Genomic DNA, 6,680 nt, shown 5'->3' with positions numbered 1-6,680 from the left:
GTGTTTTTTCAATGTATGCTTCAGACACGGGTCACGACGAGGCGTTCCCCATAGCGACCCCTAGAGGACGCAGTTCGTAGTTCCCTTGAAAGGGAAACAATTCTTTGCCTCAATTGTTTCTCTTAAACAGCAAAAAAAAATTATAACAATAAATTATAAAATTCATTGTCTCAGTTGTTTCTCTAAAACAGCAAAAAAATAATTAAAATAAAATTATAATAAATTAAAAACATGTACTAATAATAATGAATATACTTAATAATAATAATATTATTTTTTTGATAATTCACCTAAAATAAATAAAATAATAATTCACCTGCTGATCACTAAAGTAACAACACACTTCTCCTCAACAACACATGATTTAAGGAATCATTAATATCAGGACGATGCACACTCTGAACTGAACTATAAGTGTGAGCAATCACTGATAATTGCAGTAAATGAGTCCAGTTTGTTTTTGACACACAGAGACAGTCCTGAACTCGTGCTGGGTTTTCAGTTTAGACAGAATCTCGTTCCATCTCATTATCCGGAGATCTGACACTTGATCCGCGGCGCGACCTTGTTCTGCTCAGAGGTCGACTGAAACGCCGCAGAAATCACTTCTCTGAACGAAATGTGCATCAGAGTTTCCATTAATAACAGAGAAAGTCTCCGCTGACCGGCCCATCTGACCCCAAAACTCATTTAGAGCTTCATTTCAATTGTTTTATGAGCTGCGGAATCAATCAGTAAATGACACGAGAGTCACTCGAATGCATCAGAGAGACTCGGATTCACTGAAGTTCAGCTAATTAAAGTCAGAAAACAGAACAGACATACTTATTTCATTTGAGTTTATTTTTATTTATTTTAGAATGTCAGGGTCATCAGCATATTACATTTTACATAATATACAAATTTTCACTGCATTTTATTTTAGAATGCCAGGGTCAAAAGCATATTTAATTTTACACCATATACTAATTTTATTTTATTTCATTTTATTTTTGTTTATTTTAGAATGTCAGGGTCATCAGCATATTACATTTTACATAATATACAAATTTTCACTGCATTTTATTTTAGAATGTCAGGGTCAAAAGCATATTTAATTGTACACCATATACTAATTTTATTTTATTTTTGTTTATTTTAGAATGTCAGGGTCAACAGCACATTTCATTTTACACCATATACTAATTTTATTTTAGAATTGTCACGGGTGCATTACTGAGTGGCGTGCGGAGCAAGGAATGGAGGGAGACGAGGAGTACATCAATCCAAATAGATTTAATATTGCCAAGGCAACACGGAGAACATGACACGACGAGGGGATGACGAGACACACCTGGGATCAATGAAAACAAACGGGGAACACCTGGATTTAAATCAACATAATCAGGACAGGAACAGGAAACTAACCAAATATGGGCATAAACACTGGGACACAAGCCTGACAAGAATGCCAGGGTCAACAGCATATTTCATTTTACACCATATAGTAATTTAAAATTATTTTTATTTTATTGCATTTTATTTTAGAATGTCAGGGTCAACAGCATATAACATTTTACATAATATACTAACTTTTATTGTATTTTATTTTAGAATGCCAGGGTCAAAAGCATATTTAATTTTACACCATATACTAATTTTATTTTATTTCATTTTATTTTTGTTTATTTTAGAATGTCAGGGTCATCAGCATATTACATTTTACATAATATACAAATTTTCACTGCATTTTATTTTAGAATGTCAGGGTCAAAAGCATATTTAATTGTACACCATATACTAATTTTATTTTATTTTTGTTTATTTTAGAATGTCAGGGTCAACAGCACATTTCATTTTACACAATATACTAATTTTATTTTATTTCATTTTATTTTTGTTTATTTTAGAATGTCAGGGTCAACAGCACATTTCATTTTACACAATATACTAATTTTATTTTATTTCATTTTATTTTGGTGTTTTTTCAATGTATGCTTCAGACACGGGTCACGACGAGGCGTTCCCCATAGCGACCCCTAGAGGACGCAGTTCGTAGTTCCCTTGAAAGGGAAACAATTCTTTGCCTCAATTGTTTCTCTTAAACAGCAAAAAAAAATTATAACAATAAATTATAAAATTCATTGTCTCAGTTGTTTCTCTAAAACAGCAAAAAAATAATTAAAATAAAATTATAATAAATTAAAAACATGTACTAATAATAATGAATATACTTAATAATAATAATATTATTTTTTTGATAATTCACCTAAAATAAATAAAATAATAATTCACCTGCTGATCACTAAAGTAACAACACACTTCTCCTCAACAACACATGATTTAAGGAATCATTAATATCAGGACGATGCACACTCTGAACTGAACTATAAGTGTGAGCAATCACTGATAATTGCAGTAAATGAGTCCAGTTTGTTTTTGACACACAGAGACAGTCCTGAACTCGTGCTGGGTTTTCAGTTTAGACAGAATCTCGTTCCATCTCATTATCCGGAGATCTGACACTTGATCCGCGGCGCGACCTTGTTCTGCTCAGAGGTCGACTGAAACGCCGCAGAAATCACTTCTCTGAACGAAATGTGCATCAGAGTTTCCATTAATAACAGAGAAAGTCTCCGCTGACCGGCCCATCTGACCCCAAAACTCATTTAGAGCTTCATTTCAATTGTTTTATGAGCTGCGGAATCAATCAGTAAATGACACGAGAGTCACTCGAATGCATCAGAGAGACTCGGATTCACTGAAGTTCAGCTAATTAAAGTCAGAAAACAGAACAGACATACTTATTTCATTTGAGTTTATTTTTATTTATTTTAGAATGTCAGGGTCATCAGCATATTACATTTTACATAATATACAAATTTTCACTGCATTTTATTTTAGAATGCCAGGGTCAAAAGCATATTTAATTTTACACCATATACTAATTTTATTTTATTTCATTTTATTTTTGTTTATTTTAGAATGTCAGGGTCATCAGCATATTACATTTTACATAATATACAAATTTTCACTGCATTTTATTTTAGAATGTCAGGGTCAAAAGCATATTTAATTGTACACCATATACTAATTTTATTTTATTTTTGTTTATTTTAGAATGTCAGGGTCAACAGCACATTTCATTTTACACAATATACTAATTTTATTTTATTTCATTTTATTTTTGTTTATTTTAGAATGTCAGGGTCAACAGCACATTTCATTTTACACCATATACTAATTTTATTTTAGAATTGTCACGGGTGCATTACTGAGTGGCGTGCGGAGCAAGGAATGGAGGGAGACGAGGAGTACATCAATCCAAATAGATTTAATATTGCCAAGGCAACACGGAGAACATGACACGACGAGGGGATGACGAGACACACCTGGGATCAATGAAAACAAACGGGGAACACCTGGATTTAAATCAACATAATCAGGACAGGAACAGGAAACTAACCAAATATGGGCATAAACACTGGGACACAAGCCTGACAAGAATGCCAGGGTCAACAGCATATTTCATTTTACACCATATAGTAATTTAAAATTATTTTTATTTTATTGCATTTTATTTTAGAATGTCAGGGTCAACAGCACATTTCATTTTACACAATATACTAATTTTATTTTATTTCATTTTATTTTTGTTTATTTTAGAATGTCAGGGTCATCAGCATATTACATTTTACATAATATACAAATTTTCACTGCATTTTATTTTAGAATGTCAGGGTCAACAGCACATTTCATTTTACACAATATACTAATTTTATTTTATTTCATTTTATTTTTGTTTATTTTAGAATGTCAGGGTCAACAGCACATTTCATTTTACACAATATACTAATTTTATTTTATTTCATTTTATTTTTGTTTATTTTAGAATGTCAGGGTCAACAGCACATTTCATTTTACACCATATACTAATTTTATTTTAGAATTGTCACGGGTGCATTACTGAGTGGCGTGCGGAGCAAGGAATGGGGGGAGACGGGGAGGACATCAATCCAAATAGATTTAATATTGCCAAGGCAACACGGAGAACATGACACGACGAGGGGATGACGAGACACACCTGGGATCAATGAAAACAAACGGGGAACACCTGGATTTAAATCAACATAATCAGGACAGGAACAGGAAACTAACCAAATATGGGCATAAACACTGGGACACAAGCCTGACAAGAATGCCAGGGTCAACAGCATATTTCATTTTACACCATATAGTAATTTAAAATTATTTTTATTTTATTGCATTTTATTTTAGAATGTCAGGGTCAACAGCATATAACATTTTACATAATATACTAACTTTTATTGTATTTTATTTTAGAATGCCAGGGTCAACAGCATATTTAATTTTACACCATATTATTTTATTTTATTTTTCAGAATGCCAGGGTCAACAGCATATTTAATTTTACACCAAATATTAATTTTATTTTACAATATCAGGGTCAACAGCATATTTAATTTTACACCATATTATTTTATTTTATTTTATTTTATTTTACAATATCAGGGTCAACAGCGTATTTAATTTTACACCATATTACTTTATTTTAGTTTAGAATGTCAGGGTCAACAGCATATGTCATTTTACACCATATATTAATTTTATTAATTTAATTTTAAATTAATTAATTAATTAATTAATTGAGACTTGTTATAGCACTTGCATATCATTGCTCTTTTGTTGATTTTGATTGCTTCCATTGTCCTCATTTGTAAGTCACTTTTGATAAAAGCGTCTGCTAAATGCCTAAATGTAAATGTAATTGTAATTTTAGAATGTCAGGGTTGACAGCATTTTACACCATTTTACACCATTTTATTTTATTTTATTTTATTTTATTTTAGAATGTCAGGGTCAACAGCATAATTAATTTTACATCATGTACTGATTTTATTTATTTTGGTACTTATTCTGTTTACTAAACGTTTAAAATATTTGCAAGATAAAAATAAGAAATACATTTTTTTGTAAAATTTAATAATTTTTTACTTTTTATTTAATTATTTTAAAGGGGTCATATGACGTTGCTAAATATTTGGGTTGAAGTGTTCTGGAACAGTGTTGTAAATACAACTTAACCACTGATTTCTAGTCGTGTCCTCTTTTGGAAGACCAAACAAAGTAGTTTCGCTTTCACAATGAATCACACAGCGTCTTCACAACATGGCGGCAGCAACAATACTACAGAGAGAATAAAAGTTACGCCTTCTTTCTTTGCGTGAACATTTGGCCGGTGTTATGCAAATCTTCCCACATAGTGACGTAGACGTGGGGGCGTGTTAGAACGAGCCGTTTTAGGAAGGCGTGGCTGACTCTTAACTTTTATAAAGAATATCTCTTTGGATTTGAGACTTTAGTCTTTGCAACTTTAGGGATCTTATCTATGCACAAACAGCTTGTAACACTCCAAAGAGAAAGGAAAACTTGAAATTGCATCATATGAGCCCTTTAATGTAAAACGGCCACCATGACTGGTCATTTGTTGCTCAGACAGTCTCGTCCAGTTCTGTTTGACGGCTCATCATCAGTCACATGACCTCTGCTCCTTAAACACGCCACTTAAACAAGAGCGTCACTCTGTTGAGAAATCTCAAGGTTTCCTCATTCATTCCCGCAGACAGCATGCATCGGCTCGGCTGTTAGTGCATCCAGATGTGCAGCTCGTCAGCCCATCATTTCTTCTCGTTTATCCCAAACAAATGGCTTGCACATGGGCCGAACGTCTCTGTCCCGGCAGCGTTCAAAACACTTGACACTGCGCTTCAGTGTGAAGCAGGGCACATGTCAGATTGATTTATTGCTGTTCCTCTGTGATGAGCACAGAGCAGACTTTCGTTGCTCAGATGACCAGATCCAAACATGCAGTCACTAAGCAGCCAAACCTTTACAAAGACAAATGCAAACGGACCGGCAGGAACCTGAGCTCACATTCGCACCGTCAGTAAAGCGTCTGCTGTATCTGTGCTGAAGAGCATCTGCTTGTGTGTTTGCTCATGCTTTGGCTAACCGTTCGTCCATCGATCTTCTTTAATCGTGATTTCTGTGCGGCTAATGTGAAGTGTTGCTACCTGACAGATTTATCAGTGAAATAGAGATGAGAAAATCCCATCTGGAACTGGACTCCTATGGAAGCTTGTTTCCATCACGGAATAAAGAGAAAACAAAAATTGCGACTTTTGTTTTCTTACCAAAAATGACTAAAACTACACCTAAAATGATCAAAATAAAATCTAATTTAAACTATTAATTAAAACGTAAATAAATATCATGAAAGCTGTATATAGAAATAATAAAAAAGGCAAAACATTTTTTTAAAGAAAACTAATTTAAACTATTAATTAATGAATTAATTAAAACTTAAATAAAAATTTGAACATATATATATATATATAAAATGCCATAAAAACACAACAAAATTACATTTGCATTTACATTTAGTCATTTAGCAGTCGCTTTTATCCAAAGCGACATACAAATGAGGACAAAAGATCAAAACTAACAAAGGAGCAACAATATGTAAGTGCAAATGACAAGTCTCGGTTAGCCTAACGCAGTACACGTAGCAAGTTTTTATATACACATACACACACACACACACAAAGAAAAACAAGTAAATAGAATAGGAGAAAATAGAAATAGAATAGAAAGCTAGTGTTAGTTTTTTTTTTTTTTTT

This window comes from Sinocyclocheilus anshuiensis, unplaced genomic scaffold (assembly GCF_001515605.1).
Source record: "Sinocyclocheilus anshuiensis isolate Anshui unplaced genomic scaffold, SAMN03320099.WGS_v1.1 scaffold244, whole genome shotgun sequence".
In the NCBI taxonomy this organism is placed as follows: Eukaryota; Metazoa; Chordata; class Actinopteri; order Cypriniformes; family Cyprinidae; genus Sinocyclocheilus; species Sinocyclocheilus anshuiensis.
Note: the sequence above shows the minus strand (reverse complement) of the source record.